Genomic DNA, 23,914 nt, shown 5'->3' with positions numbered 1-23,914 from the left:
GCAGGTGCAGATGAGAAGAATGTACAGTCTGTTGTTGTTGGGTGGAGTGTCCTGAAGATATCTGCTAAGTCTATTTGGTCAAGTGTTGGGTCTAAGTTCCAAATATCTTTGTTAGTTTTCTGCCTTGATGATTTGTCTAATACTGTGAGTGGGGTGTTGAAGTCTACCTCTATTATTTTGTGGTTATCTAAGTCTCTCCACGAGTCTCTAAGCACTTGTTTTATGAACCTGGGTGCTTCAGTGTTGGATGCATATATATTTAGGATGGTTAAGACTTCTAATTGAATTGAACCTTTTATCATTATGTAATGCCCTTCTTTGTCCTTTTTGATTGCTGTTGGTTTAAAGTCTATTTTGTCTGATATAAGAATAGCAACCCCTGCTCTTTGTTGTTTTCCATTTGCTTGTCTATCTATGATTTGTATTGTATTCAAGATATATTAAGAAAAAGAAGTTTGCAAAATAGGTATATATAGTGTGATACCATTTGAGGAGAAAGATAGATGCATGGATATATAGATTGATAGATGATTAGCTAGCTACCTAGAAGATTAGATAGATAGATAGATAGATAGATGATAGGAGAGAAAGAGATAGATATGAATATGCATAGAAAATATCTGGAAAAATTTGATGGTCTACTGTGACATTTCACTTATCATTATGTAATATTATATTTTTCACTGTAAATTCATTTGCACTCATCCCATGTTTCCTGTGCTCAGGCCGATAGTCCCCAGAACACCAGGCCTCTTTAGGAACTCTGACATTTGCTGTCTTTTTCTCCCTTCCTTTCCCTCCTTCATCTCACAAACTCCTTTTTTTCTAGTAAGGTTTCCAACTCAGGGATACTTCCTCAGTGATGTTGTCCTCAGGGCTCATGTTCTGTTTTCATTATCTGTTGGCACTTTCCACGTGTTATTGTCAGATCTATCGATAGGTAGGTAGATTTTTTTTAACATGCATACTTTCCTCACTAAAAGGTAAGCTTCTCCAAACAGGAAAACCATGACTTGAAGTCTTTGTAGCTCAGAATCTAAAGCCATGCCAGGTACCTAATGAATACCTGCTAAATGTTTGCTATTGAAAAAATAAATGACCTTTATAATTATGAAAGTGTACCTCCTAGAATTAAGGAATTAGCATAACATCCTAATCTATTTATAAATCTGGAGTTTCTTTTTAAATAAATGCCCATTGAAAACAAAAACCTGTGGGGCAGGAAGATATTGAGACCCCATATTATTAAAATAAGGTTGCAAGCTAAATGGATGCTTTGAAATGTGAATATCTTGAGTAGATGATCAGTCTTAGTCATGACTTTAAAGAATTATTCTGCATTAAACCTTAAAAATCATTTTCCATTTCAACTAATTTTCCAACTTTTCTTTATACGAGGAAAAGATACAAATGACTGGATTTTATTGGCATTTTTTAGTCCTAATTATATATCTTATTTTTGAAAGAAGCAAATGATCACAGCATTGATTAAAGGTCATATATTCTGTGATCTTTTATTTTTAATATTAGGACTTCTATTCTTGTCTTGTTCTTTTACTGTAGTTCAGATATGAAAAAAGGGTAATAAGGAAAGAAGCACAATTTGACTGACAGTAAATGCTAATGGTAACCAACTCTCCCCAAAGAGACTACAGTGGAGTGTGAATAATGATATAAATCATAATAGAAAGCAAAAATCAGTTCATTTCCACATATAGCATGTGTTGTATGATTTTATGAATGCAGGAGGCATATGGATGATTGATGGATATTGTGTTGTATGGATAAAAGTGGTGTGTCTCAGAGTCACCTCTGCCTTTAGCGAATGACAACGGAGCTTTTGTAATACTAATAATGTTGAAACCTGGTGAATGCAATGATACAGATAAATGACAATATATCCTAAAATTTCCATGGACAGTTGTGAGTTCAAATATTTTATTCTATTGTCCCATGAATCTACTTTTTATGCCATATGCCCCAACATTTATTTCTATAAACATTGACTACTGGAATTGCAGTCTAACTGTTAGGAAGAATATTGTTTCGTTTGGGAAGATAAGATTAGATCTGTCTATTAAGTCTTCAAAATAAACTGTAAATGAATTTTTCTGTAGTAAAGACTGACTTCCATCAAAAAAATGGGCCATCTACAAATGATTGTTGCTCCTCATCAAGATGGATAGATAAAAAGATATAGCTAGGGCCGGGCGCGGTGGCTCAAGCCTGTAATCCCAGCACTTTGGGAGGCCAAGACGGGCGGATCACGAGGTCAGGAGATCGAGACTATCCTGGCTAACACGGTGAAACTCCGTCTTACTAAAAAATACAAAAAACTAGCCGGGCGCGGTGGCGGGCGCCTGTAGTCCCAGCTACTCGGGAGGCTGAGGCAGGAGAATGGCGTGAACCCGGGAGGCGGAGCTTGCAGTGAGCTGAGATCGGGCCACTACACTCCAGCCTGAGTGACAGAGCGAGACTCCGTCTCAAAAAAAAAAAAAAAAAAAAAAAGATATAAATAGATATGTGCTAGCTTCGGCAGCACATATACTAAAATTGGAACAATATGGAGAAGATTAGCATAGCCCCTGCACAAGGATGACACGCGAATTCGTGAAGCATTCCATATTTTTCAAAACAACACGGTACTGGTACCAAAACAGAGATATAGACCAATGGAACAGAACAGAGCCCTCAGAAATAACACCACACATCTACAACCATCTGATCTTTGACAAACCTGACAAAAACAAGAAATGGGGAAAGGATTCCCTATTTAATAAATAGTGCTGGGAAAACTGGCTAGCCATATGTAGAAAACTGAAACTGGATCCCTTCCTTACACCTTATACAAAAATTAATTCAAGATAGATTAAAGACTTAAATGTTAGACCTAAAACCACAAAAACCCTAGAAGAAAACCTAGGCAATACCACTCAGGACATAGGCATGGGCAAGGACTTCATGACTAAAACACCAAAAGCAATGGCAACAAAAGCCAAAATAGACAAATGGGATCTAATTAAACTAAAGAGCTTCTGCACAGCAAAAGAAACTACTGTCAGAGTGAACAGGCAACCTACAGAATGGGAGAAAACTTTTACGATCTACCCATCTCACAAAGAGCTAATATCCAGAATCTACCAAGAACTTAAATTTACGAGAAAAAAATCAAACAACCTCATCAAAAAGTGGGCAAAGGATATGAACAGACACTTCTCAAAAGAAGACATTTATGCAGCCAGCAGATACATGAAAAAATGCTCATCATCACTGGCCATCAGAGAAATGCAAATCAAAACCACAATGAGATACCATCTCACACCAGTTAGAATGGCGATCATTAAAAAGTCAGGAAACAACAGGTGCTAGAGAGGCTGTGGAGAAAGAGGAACACTTCTACACTGTTGGTGGGAGTGTAAACTAGTTCAACCATTGTGGAAAACGGTGTGGCGATTCCTCAAGGATCTAGTACTAGAAATACCATTTGACCCAGCCATCCCATTACTGGGTATATATCCAAAGGATTATAAATCATGCTGCTATAAAGACACATGTACACGTATGTTTATTGTGACACTATTCACAATAGCAAAGACTGGGAACCAACCCAAATGCCCATCAATGATAGACTGGATTAAGAAAATGTGGCACATATACACCATGGAATACTATGCAGCCATAAAAAAGGATGAGTTCATGTCCTTTGTAGAGACATGGATGAAGCTGGAAACCATCATTCTGAGCAAACTATCGCAAGGACAGAAAACCAAACACTGCATGTTCTCAGTCATAGGTGGGAATTGAACAATGAGAAAACTAGGACACAGGGTGGGGAACATCACACACTGGGGCCTGTCGTGGGGTGGGGTGAGCGGGGAGGGATAGCATTAGGAGATATACCTAATGTAAATAACGAGTTATTGGGTGCAGCAAACCAACATGGCACATGTATACATATGTAACAAACCTGCACGTTGTGCACATGTATCCTAGAACTTAAAGTATAATTTAAAAAACTTTAAAAAACGATATAGATAGATAGATAGATAGATAGATAGATAGATAGATAGATAGATAGATAAGATAGATAGAAACATATAAAGATCTCAGTACTTAGTACCAGTCTTACACAAAATAGAATGCCAATAAACTCTTGTTGAGTTAAAGACTGGAATTAAGAAAAAATGCCTTTAGGCCACTCAGAGAAATCAATCATCTCTTTTTCTAATACTAACCTAATTTTACGTTTGCCTAGGGTTGGTCGTTCTGGGGAATGTTGTCACACATTCTCTAGGACTTAGGATTGAGGTCCTGCTCTTTAGAAGTCAACAGAGAAGCGCCTGAATTTTCAGCATACCAACACCCACAAACTCTGCCATCCACTGCCCACCCTACTCACTGAGCCTCAAAAAATTTCTTTGGTACTCCATTTGTTTGCTTTTGTGACATTTGTCCTAGAAATTTAAAAAGTATCTTTGTTTGTGTTTTTATTGAATTTCAAATTTCAAATGTTTGGAATGAGGAAAAATATCACTGAAAAACAAACTTTCTATGCTTTGTCCCTGAATGATCCAGTGATTAAATAGGATCAGTTGAATATGGCATTTTACTTGTCATTTCTAATAAAGAAGTTGTAAGCTTCATCTGAGTTTTCAAAATTAAGAAAATTTTGAAGTGAAAACATATAATTTAATTTCTTTTTAAAAAATATTTCTGTTATGACATGCATGTTTGAAAAGTTTTTCAAAAAATAGCCACAGAGATCTCTTTAAATATCTGATTACTATGCTCCACGCTTAAAACTTTCAATGGTTTTGCACTGACGCTACAACAAGGTCTGAACTTCTCACCCCAGGCTAAAGGCCTTGCCTGTCTCATCCACATCTAATTCACCAGTCTTATCTCACACCCTTTCTCCTCAGTCCTCACACTCAGCTGCATGAGCTTCTTTCTGCTAGATTTCCCTCTGCTGGGACCTTCTCCCATGCTCTTCCCCAGCCTGCCATACTCTTCTCTATAGGCACCGCCATCTTGACCACACCTGTAACCACCTTCACACCTTTACCTGGGTTTCAGCATAAAATTTACCTCCTCACATTCATGCTTTGGTTTCCACAGGTTAGCAGTTCCATAGCATCTAACATTTTTCCTTCACAATTATTTCCATAATGTCTGTCATCCACGCTGAGTTGGACATTCTCTGAGAATGGGGATTGTGGCTAACCTTGGCACTAGTGTATCTTTAGCTCAAGCACTGTATGGTACCTAACAATGAGCGACATGATATTGTTGAATATGAAATATTAGAAATTACCAGGGTTCAAATGTAATACATTCATTTTCAATCTAGATCTAAATGGTGAACAAACACTACATAATGTTTTCTACTGCCCCAAATTCCATGCCTAGAGTGATACTGGACTGGAAAGGGCTGAAGGCCTTCAGCTGTGAAGAAAACAAGCCAGAATAAAATTCGTCTTTTTCAAATATTTTATCCATTGTCCCCCTGCTGAGAACCCATAGAGTTCACCATGGCTTTTTAGCTTTTTTTTTGTTTTTTTTTGTTTTTTTTAAGGCTTATTATGAGTTTAGGCACCTTAAATATTTCAACATTTTAGGGATGAAAGAGAGAAGCAGGGAAGTAAGAGACCTCAAAGAGAACGTTGAATCTGACTCACTTTTAACTGGAGACCTTTAGCTGAGGTCTTCTGGGGAACACTAGCCACTGGTCTCTCTGTTGGAGACAGCTTGACTCATAGCTCCTACAGAGAGGCAAGAAGCTACCCACCAACATACAAACTCCTAGGGGTAGGAAGAGTCAGAGACTTTGGTCTTTTTATCCAAGTGCCTGCACAGCAAGCACGCTGGAAATGTTTGAGGAACACTTTTACTATATTTCCTGTATATCAGTTTTTTCAATATAAAAGTATATATACACATACGTATATACTTTATGTAAGTAGTAAAGTATATATAGCATACATACATATTTATGTAAGTGTGCATACCTTATATAACTAGTAGCTTTGAAATATAATTCACATACTATTCAATTCATTCATTTAATGTATTCAATTCAAAGATTCTTAGTATATTAACAGAGTTGTGCAACCTTCACCACAATCAATTTTTTTTTTTTGAGACAGAGTCTCACTCTTGCCCAGGCTGGAGTGCAGTGGCACGATCTCGGCTCATTGTAGCCTCAACCTCCTGGGCTCAAGTGACCCTCATAACTCAGCCCCCTAAGTGGCTGGGTGCACCCCCATACCTGGCTAATTTTTGTATTTTTTTGTAGAGAGGGGGTTTTGCCATGTTGCCCAGGCTGGTCTCAAACTTCTGGGCTGAAGCCATCCACCTGTCTCAGCCTCCCGAAGTGCTGGGATTACAAACATGAGCCTTTGCACCCAGCCACAATCAATTTAATAACATTTTCATCACCCTATAAAGAAATTCTATACAGATTACTGGTCACTTCCCATTAACCTCCAACCCCCCAGCACTAGCCAATTATTAATTGACTTTCTGTCTCTATAGATTTGTCTATTCTGGACTTTTGTATCAATGGAATAATATAATATGTGGGCTAGGGTTTTTTTGGTGACTGGCTTCTTTTTTTATCTAATATTTCAAGATTTATCCATGTGGTAGCATCTCTCAGTACTTTATTTTTTGTAGCAAAATAATGCTACATTATGTTTATCTATCCATCAGTTTACAGATGTTTGATTGTCCCACTCCTTAACTATTATGAATAATGTTGCTGTGAACATTCATGTGCAACTTCTTGTGTGGATATATTCTTTAATGTCTTGGATATACACCTAGGAGTGGAATTGCTGAGTGATACAGTGATTCAATGCTTAATCATTCCCTCCAGCAGTGAATCAGGGTTCAAATTTTCTGGATCCTCACCACCACTGGTTATTTCCTATGTAACCATCCTAGACAATGTGAAGTGGTATATCATTGTGATTTTGGTTACTTTTTTTCCTGATGGCTAATGATATTGAGCATCCTTTGATGTGCCTACTGAACATTTGTATATCTTCTTTGGAGAAATGTCTATTAAGATTCATTGCTGCCGGGCGCGGTGGCTCAAGCCTGTAATCCCAGCACTTTGGGAGGCCGAGACGGGCGGATCATGAGGTCAGGAGATCGAGACCATCCTGGCTAACATGGTGAAACCCCGTCTCTACTAAAAATACAAAAAACTAGCTGGGCGTGGTGGCGGGCGCCTGTAGTCCCAGCTACTTGGAGGCTGAGGCAGGAGAATGGCCTGAACCTGGGAGGCGGAGCTTGCAGTGAGCCGAGATCGCGCCACTGCACTCCAGCCTGGGTGACACAGCGCGAGACTCCGTCTCAAAAAAAAAAAAAAAAAAAAAAAAAAAGATTCATTGCTTTTTTTTTTAAATAGGGTAATCTTTCTACTACTGACATGTATATATTCTGGATACAAGTTCCTTGTCAGCTTTATCATTTGCAAGTATTTTCACCAATTCTTTTCCCTTTCTTGATGGTATTTTTTGAAATGTAAACGTTTTTGGTTTTGGTTTTTGTTGAGACAGGGTCTCACTCTGTCATCCAGGCTGTAGTACAGTGGTGCAAGCATGGCTCACTACAGCCCCAACCTCCCAGGCTTAAGTGATCCTCCCACCACAGCCTCCCAGGTAGTTGGAACTATGGACACACATCACCATGCCTGGCTAATTTTTTATTTTTATTTTTGTAGAGATGAATTTTTTCTTCTCACTATTTGCCCAAGTTGGTCTTGAACTCCTGGGGTCAAGTGATCCTTACACTGGGATTACAGGTGTGAGCCACCATGCCTGACCAAGTTTTTAAATTTGATGAAGTCCAGTTTATCTACTTTTTCTTTTGTCACTTGTGCTTTTAGTAATATCATATCTAAGACTACTTTGCCTGACCCAAGGTCACAAAGTTTTACCCCTAGATTTTATTCTAAGAGTTTTATAGTTCTACCCTTACATTTACTTATTTGACCCATTTGAGTTAATTTTTGTGTATGGTGTAAGGAAGGGGTACAATTTTATCATTTTATATGTAGATATTCAGTTTTTTCAGTGTCATTTCTTGAAAAGTTTGTTTTTATCATTGAGTTGTCTTGGCATTTTGTTGAAAATGAACTGTCCATAAATGTGAGATTTATTTTTGGTCTCTCAATTCTTGTCTGTTGGTCTATGTCTTTCCTTATGCCAGTACCAAAGTGTCTTGATTACTGTAGCTTTATAGCATGTTTTGAAATCAGGAATTATGAGTCCTTCTATTTTGTTCTCCTCTTTCAAGATTGTTTTGGCTATTTTGAGTCCCTTGCATTTGTGTGTGAATTTTAGGATCAGCTTGTCAATTGCTGCAAGAAGTTTCTCCAGGATTTTAAGAGGAGTTATATTTAATCTGTGGATCAGTTAGGGAATATTTCTATCTTAACAACATTAAGTCTTCTAGTCTATGAACATGAAATGCCTTTCTATTTATTTAGACCTTCTTTAATTGGTTTCTACAATGTTTTGTAGTTTTCAGGATGTAAGTTGTATACTTCTTTTATTAAGTTTATTTCTAAGTATTTTATTATTTTTGATGCTGTTGTAAAGGGGATAAATGAATCTCCTAAGCAAATTAGCAAATATTTATATTATATAATATAATTTAGATGACAGTAGGAATATGGAGCTGTTTCCTTGGGTATTAGAAATTATATTGTATTATTTAGGCAGTAGTCTACCTTGCCTTCTCCAAAGCATGTTCTTTGTTTTTTTGTAAGCATGTTTCTATTATTATTGTTATACACATAAAATGTCTAACTCAGTGCTTGAATGACTATTGCTTTCCAATAAGTAATTGCTATTTTAATATTATTATCATCATTAATATTAATTCAAAATCCTCAGATCCAAACAGCTCCAAAATCTTTTTTTTTTTTTTTTTGATAATACACATGCAGTGATCTGACCTGAAGTCTTTTAACTTTTATTTTAAGTTCAAGGACACATGTGCAGGTTTGTTACATAGTTAACATCTGTCATGGGGGTTTGTTGTACGGATTGTTTCATCACCCAGGTATTAAACATAGTACACATTAGTTATTTTTCCTGATATTTTCCCTCCTCCTACCCTCCACTCTCCCCTAGACCCCAGTGTGTGTTGTTCCCCTCTATGTGTCCATGTGTTCTCATCATTTAGCTCCCACTTATAAGTGAGAACATGTGGTATTTGGTTTTCTGCTCCTGTGTTAGTTTGCTAAAAATGATGACCTCCAGTTCCATCCATGTCCGTGCAAAGGACATGAACTCATTCTTTTTATGGCTTTATGGTATCCCATTGTGTATATGTACCATGTTTTGTTTATCCTTTCCATCATCGATGGGCATTTATGTTGATTCCATGTCTTTGCTATTGTGAATAGTGCTGCGATGAATATATGCGTGCATGTGACTTTACAATGGAACAATTTATATTCCTTTGGGTACATACCCTGTAATGAGATTGCTGCATCGAATGGTATTTGTGTACTTAGGTCTTTTGGTAGCAAAATCTTATCTGAACTGACTGAGAAGTTGTTCATGTCTTTATTTACTGTGTAAATAACCATATGTTTTGCTCTCTAAATATTAATGTATTTATAGTGAGAAAAGATACTTGGTTCAACTTCCTGAACTAGGTTTGCCTATTTCTTGGTCTGAACTCCAAAGGATATTCTGAATAGAAATACAGTCAGGTGTCAAGTTAGACACCACAGATATTTAAATGCTAAAATAGGCAATAAGGGAAGGAGATTATACATACAGACACACACAATTGTATATAAGGAATATATTACACACACATATACATATGTATATCACACAAAACACATAAGTATCTTCCATTATTCATGAAAATACTATTTATAGAGCGTCTACTATATGCCAGGCACTATTGCCAACCCCGAGGGTATAGCAGTAAGCAAAACAGAGATGTCTGGCCAACAAGATGGCTCATGCCTATAATCCCAAAACTTCGGGAGGCCAAGATAGCAGGATCTCTTGAAGCCAGGAGTTCAAGACAAAACAGATGTTCCATTTTCATGGGACTACTATGTTAGATTACTTTGTATTGGCCACAGTAACTGACACAATGAGAAGCACACAGGATATGCTTAAACCTGATTATCATGGGAACAATATCTGCATCAGTCAGGGCTTGGTCAGAGGGGCACAGTTCCCTGAGAGTTATGGAAGAAGGGGCTTCTGTGTGAAATTGACCTGTGAGAGTTGCAGGAGAACTTGGGGAAAGATCTAGGGAAGGAGTCGCTAACCTATCCATCTGAAAAACCAAGATATCCAGCCACAGTAGAGGGGCTTAGGGGAGGGTGATAGGAGCCACTGCTTTCATGTTGCTGTTGCCTCTGAAGGTCTTCAGTCAGTCTCTAGGGTAGGCTGGGGCAGCTGTTGGCCAACAGTTGAGAAGAGAAGCTGGATAGGAAACAGAGGAGAGCAGGACCTACTGACACCAGCTGGGCATTTCTGCGTCTGTCCATCACTGCTCTGACTGTGCCAACCATCAGAGATTAATGGCCACTCCACCTGCCATCCAATCTCATGCATGTTCTTCAGTGACAAGATTTTCCCAGCATAACCGGGTCGACACAGTACAAAACACCACACCTGCCATCAAGACAACAATATGTTGTGTGGACAGACCCTAGGGTGGTCCTCGTAATTCCTGTCTCCTGATGTCAGCGTCTTTGATTAATTCCTTCCACTTGAGAGCAGGTGGGACCTGTGGCTTTCTTCTAATCAATAGAATGCAGCAAAGGTAATGGAAGTCATTCCTGTGATTATGTTGCATTATATAAGACATTCTTAGCAGATTGGGCAAGCAAGACTCTCCTGCTGGCTTAAAGAAGCAAACAACCATGTTGTGAACTGCTAGAAAGAAGGTCATAGACAGCTCTGTGATCTGTGAAGGAGCAGCATACTGAGAAACACAAATCAATCACAGAAATCACACATTCTCACTTCCAGCTTCTAAATATACTATTTCTTTTTCCATCCTAGTACAGAGTTTCATTAACATTTTGGGCCAGATAATTTTTTGAAGGGGACTTTCTTGTGCATTGTAGGAGATGTAGCATCATCCCTGGTGTCTTTCCTCTAAATGCTCACCACCCTCCCTCCATTGCGACAACCAAAGATGTCTCCAGACATCGCAAAATGTACACTAAGAGGTAAAAATGCTCTGGTTGAAAACCACTATTCTCATATATAAGAGCTACTGCAGCACTATGTTCTTTGTAGCCAAAGGGAAATCTTTAAAAAGAGAAAGATAAGCCTTGGGCACAGTTAATTTGCACACTAGAAAATCTATTTTCTGGCCGGGCACGGTGGCTCACACCTGTAATCCCAGCACTTTGGAAGGCCAACGCGGGTTGATTACGAGGTCAGGAGTTCAAGACCAGCCTGGCCACATTGGTGAAACCCTGTCTCTACTAAAAATACAAAAAAAAAAAAAAAAAAAAAAAATAGCCAGGCACGGTGGCGGGCACCTGTGGTCCCAGCTACTCGGGAGGCTGAGGCAGGAGAATTGCTCGAACCCAGGAGGCGGAGGTTGCAGTGAGCCGAGACCGCACCACTGCACTCCAGCCTGGCAACAGAGCTAGACTCTGTCTCAAAAAAAAAAAAGAAAAGAAAATCTGTTTTCTAACTCTACATCCCCAATTTCAAAGCTGGTATTTGCAGCCCTAGGTCCAGTGGGTTTTTTCACTTTGCTCACCAGTTGATAATCAACAAAGTGCTCAGGTGAACGCAGTATAGGTGGTACAAATTGTTTGGGGAAAAAAACTATATTTTTAACAATACATGTGGAAGAATTTGACTTAACCATTGAATAACACTGTGTAGATGTGAGCCCTGTTCAAACAGCTCCCATTCTGTAGGAGAATGCATGAAAAGACAGACCTTGGGAGCTTCTGTACAAACAACTAAGTATACAGAGGGTCTTTCTGAAATATTTGCCTGGGATTTCAGAATATTTTCTCATCATATTTCAGCATACGCTGCTGTGTTGTATAAAGTGTTGTGGCCCAGGTGATATTTTGGGATACTAATGCTGATATGAAATCCTGTAAGTAGCACCAATTAGGCACAGAATTATTTTGAAACAGATGCCCTACATATAGTTCTGCTAGCAAAACCAGTCCTTTGGTAACAGAGATATTTTAAAATGAAATCAGTCAGGGTAAGAATTAATGTGTGGATACATTCATTTTTGCAACCAGTCTTTATTAAGAAATGACTGCACATCAGGCTCTCTTGTTGTTGTCAGAGACACACTAGGTAAAGGCAAAGATTTAATGGCTAGGGCTATGAACATGACAGGCTCGTTGTCTAATGGGAGAGACAAAAGAGTAAATGGATAAATAGGTGAAGTAAGTACTATGATAGGCCACGCACAAGGCACTGTAGGAGCTGATAGAGAAAGCACCTAACTCGGCATGGAAACCAGTGGTGCTTCCCATAAAAAGTGAAGGATTTATTTGTTATCAGTCAAGTGAAGAAGCTGGAGAAGTTGTGTGCCAAACAGAAAGACTGACAGAAACCTGATTCAGGTAAGACTGAAGAAGAGACCAGGTGTATCCAAGTAGGAAGGAAATGAGGTTGGGTGGGCTGGAGGGGCCAAGAGATAATGATGATGCCTTTTATGACATTCTCAAAATGTTTAAGTGCATCCTGAAGGTGACGGAAACCACTCTGGATTTCATGCAGGGCTGTGACATGACTGAATTTGCATTTCTGGAAGAGCTGACCTCTATATGGAGGATGGACTGGGCCCAGGCAAATCCTGAGGCAGGAAGGCTGTTAGGAGAGTGAGGCTCAAGTAGCACAGAAGATATTCATCAAAGCAGGAATGGAGAGGAGAGGACCAAAAGTTTCAGCAAGCTCTCACCTCCTCAGTGCTGGTCTGTAGAAGCAACAGAGAGGAATGAGTTCCTTTTCAGAGACCTTTATTTTTTGGGAAAAGAATGGGGTGGGTAAGTGCTTCACTGGCAGGACTCTGTGCCCCATAAAAAGAACCATTTAGATATGGACAAGCCACTGACACAGACCTTCAGAGCCTTCCTCTCTTGAAAAGAGAAGAAAGGCAGAAAGAATTAACCTCCTTGAATTCTGGAGGAAGGACATTCCTAAATGTCCTATAAGACATTCCTAAATGTCTTATATAATTACTTTTATTATAGAGAAAAATACGTTTACTCCCCCTGTAAGAAAATATGTTGTTTGGAACACATATTAATTAAAAAGGAATTATCATATTGTACTTTACAATCTGTCTATTATTGTCAAATAATGCCCTTAGTATCTCTGAGGAAAATCACCAATATAGCTATGCATGTAAACCACATGTCTTTTTTCTCCCTTAGGCCTAGTCTGTAGACATCACTCAGTGTAGCAAATAATAAATAATCTATTTTATACATTTGTGCTGAAGAAAAACTGCTGGATTCAATTATATTTCAAGTGGCAGAGCAATAACCCATAAACATGGAAAGTAGCAAGATGTTCAAACTAGGTACTTAAACAGTTTTGGGGCATGTATTTATTGTGGATGTCAAGGTGCTTTTCTGCTATAATAAGAATTTTTAGGTGTATCATATTGCTGACTTGGCACCTGTTTGTAATTTTAAGCAAAGACTTATTCTTCACCCATTCTAGACCCAACAAATGGGCTAATTTTTAAATGATGGGAAGCAGAGATAGAATGTGATAAACTTACTTATATAAATATAGCCCTGAAAGACTCAATAATTTACAGTTGATTTGTCCAAAAACCACCAGACCTATACTTACCATTGCCTACATCATTTAAAATGGAATGCATTCTAGATCAAACCTGAACTGGCAGAACTGCTCCATTTGTTTCTATTTTCAAGTTATCTAGGCTGATCTAAAGTTTAAATACATTTTGAAGCTTAATTAAATGAAACGCTTAAATTATACAAGCATTTAATACTTAGTTGGAAATTGAAAAACAGATACCATGAAATCCCTAGGTAAAGAGAAAAATCCAGCAACATCTGCTAGTTCCATTTCTCTATCACATGGGATGGATGTGTTTATAAAGACTCAAATCTTTAAATAACCAAATGCCTCTGAAATGATTTAAAAAAAAAACAAAAAACAAAAAAAAAACAAGAAAACCTTTTTGCTCAGTAGTGCTGGTCGTAGGAAAGGCCTGGAGATCCTTACAGAGCCGTTCCCTGGGGATGTTTTAGAAGGCATCAGGATGAGACAGCACCCACCACAGGTGTCTGATCATCACTTCTTGAAACTTAGAAACTCTGGAAAAGGTAGGAGAGAACCTAACTCCTGGTCAAGGCTGTGCCAGAAATCAAAGAGTGCTTACAATTTTGGTATGGATTTTACAGTGATCCACTTATGGAGGTTTTTCTACCTGACATTTAGCAGTACTTTTTTATAGTGGTGAAAAGGGAAAGTGATTTAATAAGTTATGGGGCAATTCAGGACAGTGCCATACACATACTCAATACATATTGCTTTAATGAGTTAATAAACAATCAGCAAGAGCACCACTTCTTACAAAATAAAGCATGAGAAACAATTTGAAAACTGTAAGAAGCTTTGGCATCTATCTTGGCATCCTGTGGCACCACACACATCCAATTTTAGAGATGCATACACCAAGACCCAGGGAGGTTAAATAATTTGCCCAAGATCCTGCAGTTAGTAGTGAGAACTAGCCATGCAACATAAAGGAGAGGAAATTGTTCATTTATTTGCTCACTCCCTAGCGAATCAGCTGACTTCTTTATGTGTAATAGGACCTCCCTTTAAAAGCCTGTAATGTGAGTGAAATTAATTATCTGGCATGTCATTTATTTACTCATTTATTCACTCATTCATTCAGATCATCCGTATCTAAATACCTTGCCTTTTCCAGGTATCAATTATATCATCATTTGGATCTTCTTCTCCTTCCAAATAAAATATACTAAACCAAATACATATGTTCATTTCTTGAGCAAGAATTAAAATTCCTATTTGAAATCATGTCATTAGCCTGTCTAGTACTATACTCTGCCTCCAACACAATTCTCTAGCTGGGATCTTGTGGGAAAGTTGAATTTCCCCATCCCAAAGCCCACGTAGCCTATTACGCAATGCTTTGCATCACCACGGGGTCCTCAACTGAATGACTACCTCAGGCTGTCAGTTAATGCTCTGCTTCATGAGATTTGACTACCCTTCTTATGGTAGTTTACATAACGGCAAGTGTTCCCTGGTAACTGCAAAAGAATTCAGCTCTTTCAAAATAGCTCTGTCAACCCCATGAACAACTCGCTGAATTCCATGGTAAGCATAGTATAGAATACTTCTGTTTACCTTTATGTTATTTATGGCATATGTCCTTTAATTTTATTAATTTTTAAAAGTAATAATCTACCTTAACTTTTTAACCTGTAAGTTTTCAGCCCAGTCTAGTTTTGACCTTTCAAAAATCAGATGGGCCGAGCTTAGCACATTATCATACATATTCTTGCTTAATTGAACAGTTTTTATTTCAAACATTACTAAATATTTTTTGTCATTGTAGCATTCCATACTACATCCTTGTGTGCTTACTATAAGCAAAAAGGTATTCTATTTCATCCTGGGTCATATGCATTATACAGATTAGCTTGCTGTGTCAAACATAATTTAACACATTCTGAAAAGAAATCTAGATCGGTCAAAATTACAATCACTACACTTTCATCTTCTATTAACCAGGAGTTCTCAAACTTAAATGTATATGAGGATCACCTGAAGGATTTGTTAAACCACAGATTGGCAGGTGGAAGCAATCCAGTATCCACTGATGGGTGAATGGATAAACAAAATGTGGTGAATATAGACAACAGAACATTCATCAGCCTTAAAAATGAAGGAAATTTGGCCGGGTGTGATGGCTCATGCCTGTAATCCCAGCACTTTGGGAGGCCAAGACGAGCGGATCACCTGAGGTCGGGAGTTCGAGACTAGCCTGACCAACATGGCGGAACCCCGTCTCTACTAAAAATACAAAATTATCTGGGCGTGGTGATGCATGCCTGTAATCCCAGCTACTCTGGAGGCTGAGGCAAGAGAAAGTGGCAGTGAGCTGAGATTGCGCCATTGCACTCCAGCCTGGGCAACAAGAGCGAAACTCCATCTGAAAAAAAAAAAAAAAGAAGGAAATTCAACACATGCTAAATGGATAAACCTTGAGTACATTATATTAAGTGAAATAAGCCAACCACAAAAAGATAAATGTTGTATGATTCCACTTATATGAGCTACCTTGAGCAGTCAAATTCATAGAAATAAAAAATAGAATGGTGGCTGCCAGGCACTGGGGGAAGTACAGAATGGGAAATTGCTGTTCAATAAGTACAGTTTCAGTTTTGCAAGATGAGAAGAATTCTAGAGACTGGTTGTGCAGCAATGTGAATGTACCTAACACTACAGAACTGTACACCTGGAAACAGTTAAGATTCTCACCATAAAAAAAAAAAAAAATTAAAAGTGGCTGGGTGCCATGGCTCATGCCTGTAATCCCAACACTTTGGGAGGTTAAAGCAGGTGGATCGCTTGGGTCCAGGAGTTTGAGAGCAACCTGGGCAACATGGTGAAACCCCATCTCTACAAAAATATACAAAAACTAGCCAGGTGTGGTGGTGCGTGCCTGTAGTCCCAGCTACTGGGGAGGCTGAGGTGTGAGAATCGCTTGAGCCTGGGAGACAGAGATTGCAGTGAGCCGAGATTGTGCCACTGCACTCCAGCTTGGGTGACAGAGTGAGACCCCATCTCAAACCAAAAAAAAAAAAAGTATGTGAGGTGAATGTGAGGTGATACCTATGTTCATTAGCTTGATTTAGCCATTCCACAATGCATGTAGTATTTCAAAACAACATGTTGTACATGATAAATATTTATAATTTTTACTTGCCCATTAAAAATAAATTTTAAAGTGATTAAGATGGAAAATGTTATGTTCTGTGTATTTTACCACAATTATACGCACACACAGATTGCTAGGTCCCACACCCAGAGTTATTGATATAGTAGGTCTGCGGTAGGGCCTGAGAATTTGCATTCTGGGCCCATAGTCTGAGAACCACTGTGATACGGGCTGGCTGATACAATCTTGAATTGCAGCTCCCATAATTCTCATGTGTTGTGAGAGGGAGCCAGTGGGAGATAATTGAATCATGGTGGCGGTTTCCCCCATGCTGTTCTCGTGGTAGTGAATACATCTCATGAGATCTGATGTTTTTATAAGGGGTTTCCCCTTTTGCTTGGCTCTCATTCTGCCTTGCCTGCTGCCATGTAAGACATGCTTTTTGCCCTCCACCATGATTGTGAGGCCTCCTCAGCCACGTGGAACTGTGAGTCCATTAAACCTCTTTTTATTTATAAATTTTTCAATCTCGGGTATATCTTTATTAGCAGTGTGAGAACAGACTAAAACACGCTGCAGTGAACAAAGTTAGTGATGACTACAGAATTTCTGTTCTAAAGGAGTTTATGAGTAACAACCTGGTTGGAAGAAAGACGAGGGGATTTGCCTTGCCAGTTAGCATAGCAAGCACAGTGTCTTCAGATTGTATGTTTATTTGCAGAAGCTTTCATGGGAGAACTGAAGAAATGATGACCAGCTGCACACACCCGCAAGTTGCTTCTTGGTGACACAGCTGTACCTTGCTAATTGCTCAAGGCACCTCATAAATCTTAAGTATAATGGAGAAAATATAAGAACTTGACATTTTTGCACTTAGCAGATATATTCTCCTTTCTTTTATTTCACAATTCTTCTTTTAAACTGGAAGAAGAGTAAGTAGGCATTGGAAAAAGAAGATAGGAAAATATGAAACATTAATCGAATGAAGAGCTAAGTATCGAATACCAACTATAAACAAAGAGATATTTATTCTTTTGTGAAAATCAAGCATGAAGCAATGTGATAACCCCTATCAAATTAAAATTCCTAATGCTCCCTGGGGAGTGGTAGAACAGCAGTCTCATCAATGCTGCTGAGAGTGCATATTACTACAAGCGCCCTGGAAGGATTTGACCATATATGTGAAATATCCATATCCTCTCACTTAGTGATTCCACTTATAGAGATCTATCTTAAAGAAATAAAGTGTAGAATATAAGAATATTTAGATGATATAATGTATACTAGCAAAACATAGAAACACCCTAAATGTTAAGGCGGACACCAGAGAGAGGCTAGATGAATTTCAGTGTATCCGGACAACAGAATTTGCAGCTATAAAAGACATCTGTTGTTTTAGAGTAGCCCACAACCTTTTGGCAGGGAAGGTGGACCTCAGCTTCCTTTATTCTGCTTGTTTCAATCAAGAGAACTCCCTATCATCTTCTCTGACACAGAGGAGGTGTTCACAGTTCAGTGAAAGTCAGAGTCCTTTTGTAGGGACAGATGTGGATGCTTGACAAGAGAAGACCTCTTGCCTTGTGAGACTGCAAGCTGGAAAGGCAATGAAAACCTGGCTAACACTGAGGAAAGCAGAGGCCATAGATGGGGAGAAAGAAAGATTCCCATCAATATTGTTTGAGTCCCTGGATCTCATCATACCTGACTAGCGAGGCTGCCTTTGACTTCCCAGTTATATGAATCAATGAATGCCTCACTTTTTCCCTCTTAAACTCACAACTAAAACATTCTTAGCTAATACATTGTTATTAAAAACCACATTTTATATGAATGCATATGAATACACATTACGTTACTAACTCAATTTTTATATATACACATCTTAAAATGTGTATATGTAAAATTTAAGGACCATTAAAATGCTTTACGAGGTTGTAGTTTTATCGATAATCAAATATTTTTACTTTTAAAGATTATTCACTTAGGCCAGGTGCGGTGGCTCATGCCTGTAATCCCAGCACTCTGGGAGGCCGAGGTAGGTGGATCACGAGGTCAGGAGTTCGAGAACAGCCTGACCAACATGGTGAAACCCCGTCTCTACTAAAAATACAAAAATTAGCCAAGCATGGTGGTGCGCACCTGTAATCCCAGCTACTCAGGAGGCTGAGGCAGAAGAATTGCTTGAACCTAGGAGGCGGAGGTTGCAGTGAGCCAAGATCACACCGCTGCACTCCAGTCTAGGCAAAAGAGCAAGACTTTGTCTCAAAAAAAAAAAAAAAAAAAAGATTGTTTGCTTAAAAAATTTGCCAATGTCTTAATTCCCTGGCTATTGAGTATTCTAAGAGAAAATGTTTATTGCATAAAATATAACCACATATCTTACTGGTCACTTGTAGAAATAAAAAATGGTACAATACCTATGGAGGGAAATCTGGCAACACCTAACAAAATTACATATGCATTTGTCTTTGACCCAGCAATGCCAGTTCTAAGAATCTCCCCCAAAGATACAGCAGCAAAAATATGAAAAGACGTGTGCACAAGCCTATTAATTGCAGCAAATTTATAATAGAAAATGTTTGGAAGCAACCTAAATTTTCATTGATAGGGAACTGATTGAATAAACTCAGGCACATCTATGCAATTGAATACTATGTAGCTGTAGGAAAAAAATAAGATCTTACCACACTGTATTATACAGAGATCTCTTGGATATACTAAGTGAAAAAAAATCAATGTGCATAACCGAAACAGTATATGGAGAGAGTTACCTTTTGTCTAATAAAAGGGCAAAACTAAATAGTAGAAGAATAAATCAAAAACTAGTATACATGATTACTAGTATAAGGGAAAAACAAAACGGAAGCATGGTGAGATACCTACCAGAATGGCTAAAATTAATAAGACATAAATTATCAAGTGGTGTCAAATATGAGGAACAAATGGAACTCTTATACACTGCTGGAAGAAGTGTGCATTGGAACATTCACTTTTGGAAACTCTTTGGCAGTATCTACTAAAGCCTGAACATACATATACCCCATGACCCAGCAATTCTACTCCTGGGAGTATACCTACCAGAAATGTATATGTGTATCAGAAGACATGTACAAGAAGGTATTAAGAAGCACTATTGGTTAAGCCAAAAATGAGAAACTTATTTCTCCATCAACAGCAAAAGTCATAAACAAATTATGATATACTGTGTGTTCAATATGATAGATTATGGTAACAGGAATAAAAAAGACAGAACATTTCTACTACATACAACATGGATGGATGTCATAAATATACTGTCAAGTGAAAGAAACCAAGCACAAAAGAACACATACTGTATTATTCCACTTACAGTTCAACATCTGGCAAAGCTAATTCATAGTGTTTTAGGAGAGCAGTTGTCTCTGGGAAGAATGGGGAGCAGCAAGCAGGAAGGGCACAAGAGCAGTTTCTAGGTTGCTGGTAATATTCTGTTTCTGCACCTTGCTGGTGGATACACAGGTATGCTCAGTCTATGAGAATTCATCAAACTCCATATTTATGATGTGATTCCATCATTGTATGTATATTAAACTTTTAAGATGTTTAAAAACATGTAAGTAATTACATCTGAAGGGAAGGAGGGGAAAAGTGGAGGGGATGGGCTGGGAAACAAGACTTCTTTGATTCTGTCTTGTTATATAGTTTTGGTTTTAGAATCATGTGCATGTTTTACATATGCAAAGAAATAAATTATGTAAAAAGAAGAAAACTTTATAGATGCATATATTAAGTGGAGGTAATTAGAACTTTGTTTGACCAGGTGTTAAATTCCAAAAGGGGTGTGTGTGTGTGTGTGTGTGTGTGTGTGTGTGTGTGTGTCTATTTTCGGGTTTAAGTAAGTTTGAAAATGGTTGAGGCCATGTCATATGAAATTTAGAATGATAATTCTGGATTTGGCCTAACAGCTTGAAAATAAATCATGGATACTAAAAGCACAAGCCCTAGGGAAACAAAGAAGGAAGGTAGAAAAACAAACAGCTGGAAAAGCGCTCATTATTATCCAAAACAAACAGATGTACTGTAGTTAGGCATGTACTAACCTAATGGCCTTTCTGGAACTGACAAAAATGTGTTTGAGAAGCCATAACATCAAGCCAATGCTCTATGAGCTGAGCATTAAACTCAATGCCCAGACAGAGCCCGCCCCCACTTGTTTGGCTTTGGGCTGAGTCAGTTATTCAGTATGTTTAATAATACTGACTGCTGCAGAACTGTGCAAAATGGCGAGTGAAAAAGATAGTCAAATGGTTCACAATTTTTTTTAAATCAGGAACTCTAGCTTCTTCTGCCAACTACTTGATGCCCAAAGATTTCCCAAATGGTCCTAACTAATAGAGAGTGGAGGATAATGGGAAGAAGGCTAGAATTTTCATCTTTGGGAGAGTCAAGGAATGTAATTATACAGGTGTATCAGATGAGCAATTGGAATCTAATCTGTAGAGAATTCTGACCCCCAATGGATCCTATACCACAAATGGGGTCAGAAGTTTGAACAGCCTTCTAGTTTGGGGGTTCGGTTCAAATCTAGCTCTGTAAATTCAAGTTTTGTGACTTTGGTCATGCATCTTAATCTCCTTGGACCTCAGCTTTCATCATCTGTAAAATGATAAGGAACACTGTTGAACTGTTCTAGGATTAGATCAATCAAGGCACATGAAGAACTTAGTACTGTCTTAGTGTTTAAGACAGGCTAACACTATCCCTCTACCAAACTGTGTCTTATTTTTATGCATTACTAACTAGAAAAAGGTGAATGGAATGGATGAACATTTATTTACCACCATTATTCACCCATTATTATGTGCTGGGTGTTTTATTAAGAATTTAAATACTATAAATATTTATTTCCTTTAATCGTTACAGAATCCTTACGAGGTAACAAGTGAAGAAGTGACGCTCAATGTCACACAGCAGGTAAGTGGCAGAGCAAGGATCTGAGCCCAGAAAAGAATATTTTTCTTTGTCTGTAAGACAGCAATCATCAGGAGGAAAGAAGAACCATATCAGGATGGTAGCCCGTGATGCTAAAAAAGCATTCATTGGCCATTCATAAATTAGCCCCTACATGTATATCAAGAACTAAGCAAAAGGACTGTCTCTTTCTAAGAGTGGACAGAGACAGTTCTATTTGGAAGATGGCGGCGGCTGGAATGAACAAAGTGTGGGTAAGTTGGAATTGGGCCTGGAGAACAGAGTGCCTGACACAATAAGCATCTGTTGAATGAAGGAAGATATTTAATATAGAAAAAGAAGGGTCCCCAGTCACTATCAGTCCCTGGGTTAAGCTGAGGTCAGAATTTAGTGGACCAGGACAAAAAGAGGACTTTGGCCAAAAGAACATAAACTCTACACCAAAGCTAGGAATCATAGAATGTAAAATTAAAAGTGCCCTGAAAAATCCAGGAAAGATGAATGGCTGCTGTAGTTATAACCAACAGGTGGGCTCATGTTGATGTTCGGAGCTCAAGTTTAGCCAGGGGTCATAAGTAGAGAAGAATATATGTATAAGGCATGAACCAATGCAGTTCAGGCTGGTCAGTAAAATAAATAGAAAGGGAAGAAAATATAGACTAAGCAGGAAGGCATAACCATCTGTGGATCACAGGACAGTGATGTTTGTCCACTGTTCTCGTCTTAGATAATAGTAATAAGAGTAAGTACTGTTTCATGAAACTTCCAAAGTGAGTTCTAGATCACACTGTAGAATGTATTTTATTTATTTATTTATTTATTTTACTATGGACTGTGGCCAAAATATTTGGAAACCTTCTGTTGTAAGGACTATGCTACCTACTAGAAAATTACATCCTTGTCGTTGGTAGTTAGGCAAATTAGCTACAGTAGTTGATTAGGAAAGAATTATGGTCCAGATATGCCTCAAGGGGCAGTGTTACTTTGATAAACTCACCATGTTCCAAGGTCTATTTTCACAGCTCCATGGGTAGGGAAATTTGACTATGCAGCCCATGAAGAGATGATCAGTATTCCAGGACTGACTCATTTATTAATTTCCAAAGAGAAATATGGATGCACAAAGCCATTTTGATAATTTGCTCCCTGTGGGAAAAATCTGCCTGAGATACCATATAAGAATGTGGCTTGGTGCACATTGAATCAGAGTAACAGGAATTAGTTTAATATTGTAAGTAGTGGTGACATTTGGGTAGGAAGCCTCTCTATGGTAATAGTAGTAACAGCTAACATTTGCTGAGCGCTTACTGCAGGTCAGGCATTGTACTCATTTTATACCTCATTTCATACTCACCCTATGAGATTTTTCACTGCAGAGATATACCTGCCAAGCAGGTGACATATTGGTGTCAATTAGTCAGCCTACCCCTCTTCTGAACTCACGCTAACAAACTCTCTTTGACTCTATTTTCCCTAACTCTGTTAATCCTACTTGCTAATGCTGTATTCCCACCCTCGCCTAAGCATATTCCTAAAGGTACCCAAGGAGTGCCAGCAGAAACACCAGCCACAGAATAGCATGGAAAATATTCAGAGAATCGATCTTACTTGATGGTAAACAATATAAAATATTTTTATATGAAATAAATTGGATTCATTAGAAAGTATAATGCAAAATTTTCCAGGTGCAGTGGCTCACGTCTGTAATCTCAGCACTTTGGGTGACTGAGACAGGTGGATCATCTGAGGTCAGGAGTTCAAGACCAGCCTAGCCAACATGGTGAAACCTCGTCTCTACTAAAAATACAAAAATTGGCCGGGCGTGGTGCCACACACCTGTAATCTCAACTACTCGGGAGGTTGAGGCAGGGGAATCGCTTGAACCCAGGAGGCGGAGGTTGCAGTGAGCCACGCCATTACACTCCAGCCTGGGTAACTGAGTGAGACTCTGTCTCAAAAAAACCAAAAAAGCACAATGCAAAATTTGAATGAATGTTTAAGGATAAGTCTAGAAGAAATTTTACACTTG

General features: G+C 38.5%; 1 non-coding gene across 1 annotated transcript; it reads left to right on the top strand.

The window, feature by feature from the left end:
• The first annotated feature begins 2,523 nt into the window (after window positions 1-2,523).
• LOC112622024 lies at window positions 2,524-2,630 on the top strand. The gene has a single exon (XR_003118921.1). It is a non-coding gene; the product is annotated as a U6 spliceosomal RNA (small nuclear RNA).
• Window positions 2,631-23,914: the final 21,284 nt, after the last annotated feature.

Source organism: Theropithecus gelada, chromosome 3 (assembly GCF_003255815.1).
Source record: "Theropithecus gelada isolate Dixy chromosome 3, Tgel_1.0, whole genome shotgun sequence".
Lineage (NCBI taxonomy): Eukaryota > Metazoa > Chordata > Mammalia > Primates > Cercopithecidae > Theropithecus > Theropithecus gelada.
Note: the sequence above shows the minus strand (reverse complement) of the source record. Positions and strands in the feature narration are given on the sequence as shown.